The sequence below is a fragment of the Tupaia chinensis genome, unplaced genomic scaffold (genome assembly GCF_000334495.1).
Source record: "Tupaia chinensis unplaced genomic scaffold, TupChi_1.0 Scaffold000368_1, whole genome shotgun sequence".
In the NCBI taxonomy this organism is placed as follows: domain Eukaryota; kingdom Metazoa; phylum Chordata; class Mammalia; order Scandentia; family Tupaiidae; genus Tupaia; species Tupaia belangeri.
Window position 1 is genome coordinate 1,018,689 of NW_006159865.1, and position 13,012 is coordinate 1,031,700.

Consider the following 13,012-nt stretch of genomic DNA (forward strand, 5'->3'; position numbering starts at 1 on the left):
TCAGCATCCTCTCTCTTGAACGAGTTTACGTCCGTCCTTCCTTTGACCGTGATAGTGCAGGCCTCTGCTCTTCCTGGAATAAGGTAGTAACTTTTCTGGTCGACTTCTGGCTCCTGCTCATTGTTTTCTACAGAGCCGCCTTGCAGAGGCACCACACAGATGGCCACTCCCTGTCTGAGCCCACTAGCCCATCTCCGGCCTGTTGCTCCCAGGATGCGACTGAACTCCTAGCCCTGAAAGGTCTGTTCCGTTTCCTCTTCTCCATCTTTTTCTGCCACTCTGCTCTCCCCTCCTGTTCTACATTGAAGCTGTACTCAAACATATTTTAGTTATTTGAGTACGCTAGGCTTTTCCTTATCTGAGTCTAGCATATTTTTGTCTCTGCTTATAGCATAGTGCCTGGCACATAGTTGGCACTTGATAAATGTGTCTTGGGGCAACAGCCGGTGGCATAGTGATTAAGGACTGGATTCCCACATGGCGGACCACAGTTCAAGTCCTGAACCTGGAGGTTTGAAAATCATGCTGGGCATGTGTACGTGCATGTCCAAAATTCCCAGAGGAGAATGGAGGAGGAAGAACTGCGGCATGGCCATCCCTCCTGGGGGGTGATTTCTCACTTTCCTTCTCTCTGTCTGTCTCTGGTGAGTACACATGCCCTATGGGAAAAACCTTAAAAAAAAAGTGTATTGGATGATTGAGTGAATAAAGGAAATAAAAGTGTTTTATAGTAAAAAAATAGTTATGAAAATCTCTGATAGGACTTCAGAGAGTTCGCGGAAAATCAGCTTAAAGTTGGAGTTTATTTTGGTGCCATAAAAGATCGCAATCCATACATTTTTTTTCATAATATGCATTTTTCAAGCACTTTTTGAAGCCTCCCACTTGTGTGTGTGTGTGTGTGTGTGTGTGTGTGTGTGTATATATGGGCATTTAAGTGATCCAGGTAGTCATAAAGTGTACTTCACAAAATGTTTTATTCAGCTGAAGAAATCGTTGCTAATGCAAGGGCAGCCTGGCTATTTAGAGTAATGCATCGTTGTATTTTTAGTAAGATGCAAATGTGTGTAAAATGGACAGAAACCCATTTGCATGAAGGATGCTTCTGCTGAAAAAAAAAAAAAAAGGTGGTGCCCAATCTCCTTCTATTGAGGTTTGAGTGCTTCCACATCCCGACTCTTGATTGCTTATTCTGTGTTCTGGAAGTCATGAGGAGGTCGCTTGAGTACGGAACAACTGGAAAGGAAAGTGGCTATTACGTGTTCTTTCTATGATAGGACCAAATCCCCCCCCCCCCCCCCCTATATCACAGTTTTTCAAATTAAAGCAAACAGAAGCTGTGTATGACTTGCCTCCAACATTTCTAGCATGAAATATTATATTTTGTCCTTATCCTGTACGAATATCAGTAAGCATCTGTTCTACGCGGCTGTTAGCACAAGGTCAATAACACAAGGTCAATAAAATCGCGCATAAAGGACACTGTATCTTCATGGAGTTTGAAATGAATTTGGAGATGGTGGTGAATACGTGCAGAATAAATGCAGTTTCATTCACATGTAAAACGTAAGTGTACCGTCTGACCTAAAGACGATCGTGTAGGACGTGCTAATACTGCCTACTAATGAGTTCAACGCTCATTTTGTGCTAGGAACATGCCTCCAGCCTGTGTTCTATGTGTGGTTTAACTTTTATAGCCTATCTGTTGTAGACACGGTTATGATTCCCACTGTACGGGTGAGGAAATCGAGGGCCCATGAGGGTAAGTTACTGGTCTAGCTAGTGAGTGGAATAGCCAAGATTTGTATTTGGGCAGTCTGGTTCCACAATTAATATGATTTTATCTTCAGCTCAGATAAACTGGTTGACAAATTGCAGTACAACATGTCTAGCTGCTGTTTTTCAGTTGCTAGTCTTTTTCTTTTTTTCTCTTTTGGAGAGGTTTTTGCTATAGGGCACGTGTGCTCGCCAGACAGACAGAGACAGACAGAGAGACAGAAAGTGAGAAATCACCCCCCCGGGGGGATGGCCATGCTGCAATCCCTTCTCCTCCATTCTCCTCTCGGGATCTTGGGCACGCACGCACACGCGCCCGGCGTGAGTTTTAAGCCACCGGGTCCGGGATGCGAACCACGGGCGACTACATGGGAGTCCAGAGACACAGCCATTACGCTAACTGCTGGTCCCCAGTTGCTAGTCTTAATTTTATATTCACATGGAGATTTTTCCTGGAGATAATTTTTGTGGAGATGACTTCCTGGATTAAGTCATCAGTCGGAAGCTCTTCCCTTAAGTATGGCAGTTATCTTAATAAATACCTATACAAGATCTCATTATTTTACCATCGCCGTCTTCCCAATTCAACTTCAGGTTTTAGACACCTGTTGGGCCAGCTTTTAGCACGGGGTTAAGGTGGCTGGATCCCACATGCTGACTGTGATTCAAGTCCTGGATCTGGTGGGCTGAGAAAAATGCCGGGCGTGTGTGCGTACATGCTCAAAATCCCCATGGGAGGGGGACGTGGAGGAGAAGTGATTGTAGTGTGGCTGTTCCCTTTAAGAGCGGGTGCTTGCGCACCCCTCTCCCCCGAGCATGCGCCTTCTGGCAAAATTGATAGGAAAGAAAAAGAGAGACCTGTTTTCAGGTTGCTCATTGGCTTCCAAGTAAGATGACCAGTCCTGCACTTGCCATCTTCCAGTGATTTTATGGAACCTCCATTTGTTCTAATTTTCTATTTCTTTTCCTTGTTAGCTTATACTTTTAAAAATTACTTTACCCTTTTTGTGAGTATTGAGAGGGAGAGAGGATAAGCCCAGACGCATGTTTGACCATCATGTGATGACCTCCAAGTAGTTGTTTTTCTTTTTTCTTTATTCCCCTGCTTTCTGTAAGGATGAAACTGGTTACTGTTGGAAGAAGGCTTCTTGGGCCAGCTGGGTTAAGGCAGATGGACCCCACACGCTGAATACATGGTTGGTGTCCTGAACTTGGTGGCATGGAACATGTGCTGGGCATGTATGTGTGTGTGTGTGTGTGTGTGTGTGTACATGCCTACCCAGAATCCCGAGGGGAGAACTGAGGAGAAGGGATTGCAGTGTGGCCATCCCCCTGCGGGGCTGATTTCTCATTTTCCCTCTCTTTCTCTCTGTCTCTCTCTGGTGTAAGCACTCTATATTAAAAACTAAATGGGGAGGGGGGAGAAAGGGCTTCTCTATTTTTATTCACACACACACAAAAACATATCATTAGCGAACAAATAGGAGAATGTTGGGAAAATGTTGGGGATTCTCCCAATTTGGAAGATTGCTGAAAAAAAAAAATACCACCGTTTGTTTGAAATGAATTAATAAAATTACCTAAAGGTTTAGATTTTAGTCTATCGAGCATGGGGGTAATCGGCTTGTGAAGTAATTTTCATTGAGATGTGGGTGCATTTAAAAATACGATCTCATCTTCAAAACCAACTAACAGGCATCGAAGAGTAAATGGCAATAACCCTTGGCTATAAGTGGTCAAGATCCACCAGTTAACCTGCACACCATCTAAACTTGGCAGCATCTTAAACGCCTCCAAGTTCAGTTTTTATAGAAGGCAAGGCTGTAGGTTGTCTGCCGACCTGCATGTTTATACAGTAGGAGCTACTGAGGAGGAACCCGGTAGATCTGCTTTTCCCTTACAGGAACTTTGAAGTCGTCAAAGTCAGTAGTAGCTTCTCGTGTGTGCACGCGTGGTGGGTGTTTTTGTCCCTCAGGAGGCATTGGAGACATTTTTGTTCCAGCTGGGGGAGGGGGCTTACGGTACTGGTTCCAGCGAGTCGCGGCCAGATATGCTGCTGAGCTCCCTGCGGTGTGTAGGGCGTGAGTAGTGCCCAGGTTGAGAAACCCGGCCTGCTCCGAAGGGTTCGAATTAGGATCGTAGAAAAATTCTATGTTTCCGATGACAGACTGCTAAGATTTTGGAGTTTGAGAAGTGACCCCTCACTGATTTTGCGTGTCTTAGAGGAAGTGAGAAACTGCACAATCCTACTGAAAGCTAATTACACTAACTGTGTCTGAGTTTACTGTAGTAAACTGCAGTTTGACGTTAGACATTGTATATTTATGATAATTTTTTTAAAAAGCCATTCCTAGTGGGGTGTGACCATGCCGCAGTCCCTTTTCTTCATGCTGTCCGTCCTGTGGCTACCCTGGGAATGCACGTGCACACACACACACACACACACACCCAGTGTGCTTTCCAAGCTGCCAGGGCCGAGATTCAAACCACAGTTGACTATGTGGGATGCAGCCCCCTTAACCAGCAGGTTATGGGGCTGGCCCTGTATTACTTAAACCAGTTTCAATGATGTTTTAATTCCTTTTATTCCCCCCCCCCAAAATGCATGCCCTACCAGAGAGACAGACACAGGAGGAAAGCACTTCCCATGGGGAATGGCCACGCCGTAATCTTTCCTCCTGTTTCCCTACCCTGTCAGGATTTTGAGCACGCACAATCGTGGCCTGGCACGTTTCTCAGTCCGCTGGTTCTGAGACTCTACCCACGGGATCGGCCACATAGGGATGATTGTGTTAACCACCAGGGCACAAAGCCAGCTCCTTTTCTTTTTAGTTTTTTTTTTTTTTTTTTCTACAGGGCGCCTGCATTCTTTTTTTTTCACTGTAGGGCGCGTGCGCTCGCCAGACAGACAGAGAGAGACATAGAGACAGAAAGCGAGAAATCACCCCCCAGGGGGGATGGTCACGCCGCAATCCCTTCTCCTCCATTCTCCTCTCGGGATCTTGGGCACGCATGCACACGCGCCCGGCGTGAGTTTTAAGCCACCGGGTCCGGGACATGAACCGCGGTCGACTACGTGGGAGTCCAGCGACATAGCCATTACGCTAACTGCTGGTTCCCAGGGCGCCTGCATTCTTAGGAGAGAGAGTATGGGGGGACTGGGGGGTAGGGTGGGAGGCGTGATCCCCTGCCAGGGGCATGGCCACACTGCCATCCCTTCTGCATTGTCCTCTTGGGGTTTTGGGCACGCACCTGCGTGCTTCTCCAGCTGCTGGGTCCAGGACTGGAACCACATAGTGGACCATGTGGGGATCCAGTGCCTTAGCCACCATGCCACCTACTGGTAATTAGGTTATTTTTAAAAAGTATGCCAGAGAGTATGTCTGTGTATTCCTGGAGAGAGAAAGTGAGAAAGCCACGATCTCTTCTCCGTTTCTGTCTCCTTTCCGGATTTTGGACACACACGCACATGCTCCTGATGTTCTTTTCAAGAGGCTGGGCCCAGGACTTGAGCCGTGTGTGGGAGACGGGATCCAGCCCCCTTCACCCCCACCCCATGGGCTGGCCTCAGATTGCTCTCCCATTCCTGTGTGTACAGTTGTCTGGCTAACTGTAGCCATGGTGAGCCCTGTGTCTCTGTCAGTAACACCGTGCATACTGTCACTGAATTAGCGTTCTGTCAGTGCACGTATGAATTCAACGGCATCGTCGTGGGCCCACGTGTGCCTAAAATCCTAAGTGTGGGATGTTACTACGAAAAACACAGATGCACTTTGCAAGTACAGTTGTTTGGTTTTGTCGTGACAGCTTATTTCTGGGAACATTTTTGATAAATATCTTTTTTACCATACCCGTACTGTACTTCCTGAGTGAACTGGATCCTTCGACGATCTCGTTCAGTTAAATCGTAGCTATCGCAGGGCCTGATGCTGGGGCAGCTGTGAAGCCAGGTGCTGTGTGAGGCTGCGGGGCAGTTTCTGGGAGTGGTCCTGGCGCTTGGATCTTGTCGGGGTGCTGTATCACCATCCGCCCCCCAACCCCATCTTTCTCACATGGGAGAAATGAGTAAACTTAAAAAAAATTATAGATGCACCTTACAGTCGGGTTTAAAACAAGCTTTCTGGAATGCTTTGGACATTCGGGAGACTTTCTGAACAGCGACACGTATTTCACTGTAACACGTCGGTCATTCAGCGCTGCACGCGACATGCCCAAGGGACAAACGCAGCTCTCCTGTGCCCCAAGTGTGGCTAATAGGTGAACGAAGTATTTATTTAATGGTCCTTCTTAACATTTAGGTTTTTTCCTAGCTGAATTTAAAAGTCTAGTTTTCTGAAAGCAACTGATAGTTTTTTTTCAGACTGAATTTCTTTGCCTGGAACAGGCACATCAGAGCCCTTGTCTGCATGGTACCCACGTCCCCAGCCATGGCCACTAGATGGCGATCTTACACGCTGGCCAAGCCGCACTTTCAGTGCTGGTGGAAGCTGAAATGGTTGCCCAAATTAAGCAACGCAAATGTAGCAGCCGGAGCAGGAGGCTGTGGACATGTGTTCTGAAATGAGACACATTGCCCGTCATTTCATGGATTTCCAGCCCCCCTTTCTTCCCTTGGCTATTAACTTCAAATCTACCCGTGGAAATCTAAATAAAACATCCATATGTGTTACAATAGTTATTCTGATTTATTCTGTTAACATTTTTGCTTCTTTCCTTTTGAGAGATTTTGACTATAGGGTGCATGCTCTCGCAGAGACACAGAGACAGAGAGACAGAAATTGAGAAATAACCCTCACCCCCGCCCCACCCAGGGAGGTTGGCCACACCACAATCCCTTCTCCTCCATTCTCTTAGGATTTTGGGTATGCATGCTCACATTCCTGGTGTGAGTTTCAAGGTGCTGGGTCCAGGATTTGAATCACCATCGGCCATGTCAGAGTCCAGCGAAGTAACCATTACGCCATCTGCTGGTCCCAACATTTTTGCCTTTTATGGTAATAATTTCAATTTTTGTTTCTTATTGCCAATAGATTTAAAGTATTTAAAAGTAATTGAGTATCTTTGTGATTGAACAATTTATGTTTTATGTATCTCCCTATTGAAAGCGTATGAGCAAATAAATTCTATGTAGAACAAGTGAAAGTGCATGTCGTTTGTCCCAGAGTACGGTGTTTATCCCGGTAGATTGAACATGGGCTATGAAGTCAGACTGTCCCTGGTTTGAATAATGATCACCTTTGTTACCTTAAAGCGTTCTTATGAGAATTAGAAATAATTAAGTGCCACAGTGGCCATGGTCTCTGGAGGCAGGACTTTTTCTTTCTTTTTAATGTTTTTGCCATAGGGCACATGCACTCCCAGGATAGAGAAAGAGACAGCGAAGGGGAAAGTGAAAAATCATCCCTCAGGGAGATGACCGTGCTGCAGCCCCTCTGAGGATTTTGGGCCCACTTGCACAGATAACATGATTTTCAGTCCACTGTGTCTGGATTTGAGCTGTTGTCGACCATGTGGGAGTCCAGGGCCTTAACCACTGTGCCACCTGCTGGCCCCAGTGTATATTTTCTTAATCACTTTAATTTCTGTACAGTTCTTCTGCCTAGTTTTTATTTCTAGATTCCCTCCCTTTTTGCTTATTGAAATCCACAATTAGAATTCTAGGCTGGTTTAGTATTTATTTTTCCCTGTATATAAGATTTAAAAAAGTTTATATAATCAGATGATTTTATGAATATAGCTTAAAAAGTGTTAGTATCTTTATAGCGTGCCTACCAATTCATTAAAGACATGTGCTAAGGTGGCCAGCAGGTGGTGTAGTGGTTAAGACACGGGACTCGCACATGGCCAAACGTGGTTCAAGTCCCAGGCCCAGCAGGTTGAAACTCACATCAGGTGCATGTATGTGTGTGCCCAAAAGCGTGGGAGGAGAATGGAAGAGAAGGGATTGTGGTGCTGCCATCTGCCTTGAAGGGTTTTTTCTTACTTTCTCTCTTTTTTTGTGTCTCCGGCAAGTGATTGTGCCCTTTAGAAAAAAAACACTCTTAACAGAAGAAAAAGAGAATGCTAAGGAAACATTTCAAACCATCTTTAGGTAGATTACTTTGTAAAATGCTTTTTCAAAAATGTTATTAAAGTTGAATCTAGTTAAAGCCGAAAATGATTGTAGTTTTGAAGAAATGACTGAAAGTTCTCAAAACTGTTAAAACTTTAATGACATTGTCTTTGATTTTTCAGTAGTATGTACGAGTGAATAGACCCATAAGATGTGTATAGAAACATACTTTTTGGCTAAAACTTAGAAGACGAACCTATGAATGAATGCCTGTATACTTCGGTATATTCATTTAGCTAAACTCACAGATAGGTTTTATCCTTTGCAAATCGTAAAAACGTAATCATATTAAATGTATAACTCACAACTTGCTTTTCTCTTCATATACAGGGGTCTTCGAAAAATTCGTGAAAGGCTGCCCATGCACAGTGGTCCAGCACTGTGCACTGGGAGTCCAGTGCCCCACGGGCAGCTGCAGTTTGAAGTTCGGCGCCGGCAGCTTGCGGCTGCGTGTACGCCATGCCCCAAATCCCAGTAGGGTGGCAACATAGAGAAGAGATTGTGCTCTTGCTCCATTGAGGGGTGCTTTCCCTCTTTCTTTCTGTTTCCTCCTTCTCTGATAAATGCATACACCCTCTGGCAGAAAGAAAGAGAGAGAGGGAGGGAGGGAAAGGAAGGAAAGGAAGAAAGAAGGATAGATCATGGATGGAAACTACATATTATAAAAAACTATGCGTATATTTTCTTAATCACTTTAATTTCTGTACAGTTCTTCTGCCTAGTTTTTATTTCTAGATTCCCTCCCTTTTTGCTTATTGAAATCCACAATTAGAATTCTAGGCTGGTTTAGTATTTATTTTTCCCTGTATATAAGATTTAAAAAAGTTTATATAATCAGATGATTTTATGAATATAGCTTAAAAAGTGTTAGTATCTTTATAGCGTGCCTACCAATTCATTAAAGACATGTGCTAAGGTGGCCAGCAGGTGGTGTAGTGGTTAAGACACGGGACTCGCACATGGCCAAACGTGGTTCAAGTCCCAGGCCCAGCAGGTTGAAACTCACATCAGGTGCATGTATGTGTGTGCCCAAAAGCGTGGGAGGAGAATGGAAGAGAAGGGATTGTGGTGCTGCCATCTGCCTTGAAGGGTTTTTTCTTACTTTCTCTCTTTTTTTGTGTCTCCGGCAAGTGATTGTGCCCTTTAGAAAAAAAACACTCTTAACAGAAGAAAAAGAGAATGCTAAGGAAACATTTCAAACCATCTTTAGGTAGATTACTTTGTAAAATGCTTTTTCAAAAATGTTATTAAAGTTGAATCTAGTTAAAGCCGAAAATGATTGTAGTTTTGAAGAAATGACTGAAAGTTCTCAAAACTGTTAAAACTTTAATGACATTGTCTTTGATTTTTCAGTAGTATGTACGAGTGAATAGACCCATAAGATGTGTATAGAAACATACTTTTTGGCTAAAACTTAGAAGACGAACCTATGAATGAATGCCTGTATACTTCGGTATATTCATTTAGCTAAACTCACAGATAGGTTTTATCCTTTGCAAATCGTAAAAACGTAATCATATTAAATGTATAACTCACAACTTGCTTTTCTCTTCATATACAGGGGTCTTCGAAAAATTCGTGAAAGGCTGCCCATGCACAGTGGTCCAGCACTGTGCACTGGGAGTCCAGTGCCCCACGGGCAGCTGCAGTTTGAAGTTCGGCGCCGGCAGCTTGCGGCTGCGTGTACGCCATGCCCCAAATCCCAGTAGGGTGGCAACATAGAGAAGAGATTGTGCTCTTGCTCCATTGAGGGGTGCTTTCCCTCTTTCTTTCTGTTTCCTCCTTCTCTGATAAATGCATACACCCTCTGGCAGAAAGAAAGAGAGAGAGGGAGGGAGGGAAAGGAAGGAAAGGAAGAAAGAAGGATAGATCATGGATGGAAACTACATATTATAAAAAACTATGCATGAATTTCAGAATTTTTTCACATCAAAACAAACATGTCCCCTAACTCAGGTATTCCCAAGTCCTTGCTGAGGACCGGTGCTGGTCTGTGTTCTGTTAGGGGCTAGATTGTGGACTGCTGACGGTTGGCTGGGCTGTGCAGAGGGCTGGGGAGCACTGGGGAGCGGGCACACCAGTTAGACTTCCTCTGTGTTTGCAGCCGCTCCCCTTCACCCATTTGGTCACCCAGCCTGCTGTTGGATCAGCCCTTGTATTGAATTTTTAGGGGGGCAGGATTGTCGTGTGATTGTTCATTAATGTGGTAGTGGTGGAAATGGGGCACTCGGTGGATGTGTTGCGTTTGGGTCATCCCAGGACCAACCCCGTTACCACCACCCTCTGTTCTTCAGGAGGCGGAGGGTTGTCATTCCATGAGGCCTGTCCCTGATGCTGGCAGGTGGGCACTGCTGCTCTAACTGCTGTTCATGAACGTTTTGAAGTCCTCTCATTTTACCGACGTGTATGGGGAGGAACGTTGTCATTCTGTCTCACTGTTCATTTTTTCTTCATGGTGTTTCACGGTAACTTACCATTCCCCTACCTGTTTGCTTTCAGGTTTTCTGTTTCTATTTAACAGTAAACATTCTCGACTTTATATTTTGGCGCTTTATTTGTATGGAATAGCTTCCAAACGTGTACCGAAGGGTATCTGATACATTTTTAAAATGAGTTCTTGGTAGCTTGCTTTCTAAAACGTTTTGAGGAATTTGTCCTCCCCGTAGGAAGTATGGGAGTGTCTGTATCCCCTCTCCTTACTCCCTTTGGAGATGACTTTTTTTCCTAATATGATAGGTCTTACATTCCATTTGCTGAACAACTGAGTGTGCATTTGATTACTGGCCAGTTTTTATTTTTTAAGGGAATTAATTTCTTTTCTTTTTGATTTTGTCAGAGGGTGCTTGTGCTTGCCAAAGAGACAGAGTGGGACAAAGAGAAAGACCCTCTCACGGCGGCGAGTGGTCAGGCCACAATCCCTTCTCTTCCCTCTCTCCCTCCTTTGTTGACTTTGGGCATGCACACACGTCCAGCAGTTAAGCTGTGCAGTCAACCATGTGGGATCCAGTCATGGCCAAGCTAACAGATACAAGTTTTCCAAAATTAACTACCATTCCATAGGCTGGCCTGATGAATATATTTTGGAAATTTCAAAAGTTTGTACGAACCTGATTCCTTTTTTTCCCTTCTGAGATTCCTTAATGTTCTTCCCCCTGTCCTCCCCCTCACCATTCCTTTAACCAAATCCCTTTGCTCATGACTTTTGTAATCCTGTGGGGGTGGGGGGCCACATGTGCCTGACCAAGAGGTTAAGCTCTTAAGTACTAGTGAGGAGGGCTGAGATTTTTCAAAGGAAGTAAATTTCAGGAAGTCATTGTAGAAATTGTTATTGAACCTGATTGTTTGCAGATGTTCCTCATTCTGGACTTTATGTACTGAGAATTTAAAAAATCATCGAATCACACAAATCTTCCTCTTCTATTGGGTCATCAAAATGTCATGACGGGTTTTCCTATGCAAAAATGTGTCATGACTTCTGATGAGCCAATAGTCTTATTTTCTTCACATTATATTTAATATTCTGAATTTAAAAATAGGCATTTGTAAAAACACTTGCTTAATACCCAAGTGCAATGGTTGTCTGGAGAAAAAGTGGTTGGATTGCTTTGATTAGAGCGCAACTGGCTGCGTTTTTCAATGAAAACAATTTTTTAAAGAACTATTTTATTCAACTTTATTTTTAAATTTGACTAGAGAGGGACAAAGCGAGAGAGAGAGAGAGAGAGAAAGCCCCCAGGTCCAGGACTTGAACCATGGTTGGCCATGTGGGACTCAAGCGTCCTTAATTACCATGCCACCTGCTGGCCCACTGAAAACAATTTTTACTTGAAAATATAAGTAACAAGACTATATGGTTACTCAGATTTGAGCAATTTGACAAATACTTCTCAAAAAGAAATAATGCGAGCCTGTCCCTTCAAGAACAATATCTGTTAACAGTAAGTAACTCAAACTTGCAGATAAATATTTAAAAGTTTGAAAAACTTGGGTCTGTCAACTTGGCCATGACAGTTTGTCTTTGACGTAACTGATGGGCTTTTGGTGGTATTAACAAATACTGTTTTAGATTTCTGGTACAGTATAATGAAACGTGACATTTGGAAAAGCCAGAAATCTGTGAGCATACATACTGTCGAGAGGATTCAGAGTGTGCCAAGGGCTGCCCGCGGTGCCTGGTTGGGCACTGCTTAGCGGGAGTTGTATTCCCCTGTGGCCAGCTGGACTTTGCAGTTGGTTGCCGGCAGCTTGCTGGAGGATTTCAATATCACAGTGGATTTCAGTATAACAGTGTGCAAAACGTTCACCTAGAAGTCATTTCAGTTTCCACATTGCAACTAACCTTTAAGGAATGACTATTTGTTCAGTTGAATTCAGTGAGGTATCAAAGAGGGATTGACAGTCTCAGGCAAAGAATATTGAAAGGCTCTTCTCTTTCCCAAAAGAGTATGTGTGTGAACTGGGAGTTTTTTCTTTCTTTGGAGAGGTTTTTGCCATAGGGCGTGTGCGCTCGCCAGACAGAGAGAGACAGAGAGACAGCGAGAAATCACCCCCCAGGGGTATGGCCATGCCGCAATCCCTTCTCCATTCTCCTCTCGGGATCTTGGGCACGCATGCACATACGCCCAGTGTGAGTTTAAGCCACCAGGTCCGGGACTCGAACCACAGTCGACTAAATGGGAGTCCAGCGACATAGCTGTTATGCTAACTGCTGGTCCCTGAACTGGGATTTTTAAATATATTCAAACCAAAAACCAGATTGACCCTAGTAGGAAATAGGAGAATCCAGAGATTTGTAAAAGTTAAAACAACACCATTTTTTCACTAAAAAGTTTTTTGTAATGAAAATAGTTATTTTTCATTGAAATGCTAGGTATGTTAACTTATAATGACTTTATTGTTTTTAAATGACTCTTAAGTATTTTAAAGTTCCCTCCGTTTTAAATCTAATACAGTAATTACAGACATCTAATTATAGTAAATAGAAACAAAGGGACTTTGAGGTTGTCAGAAATTTCTGAATATAAAAAGATCCTGAGTCCAAAAGCGAGACGGAATGGTGCCCACTTTCTTTTCCTGTTTAGCTGATGTTCACACGAATGCTTCGTTTTGGGCTAAAATGATAAC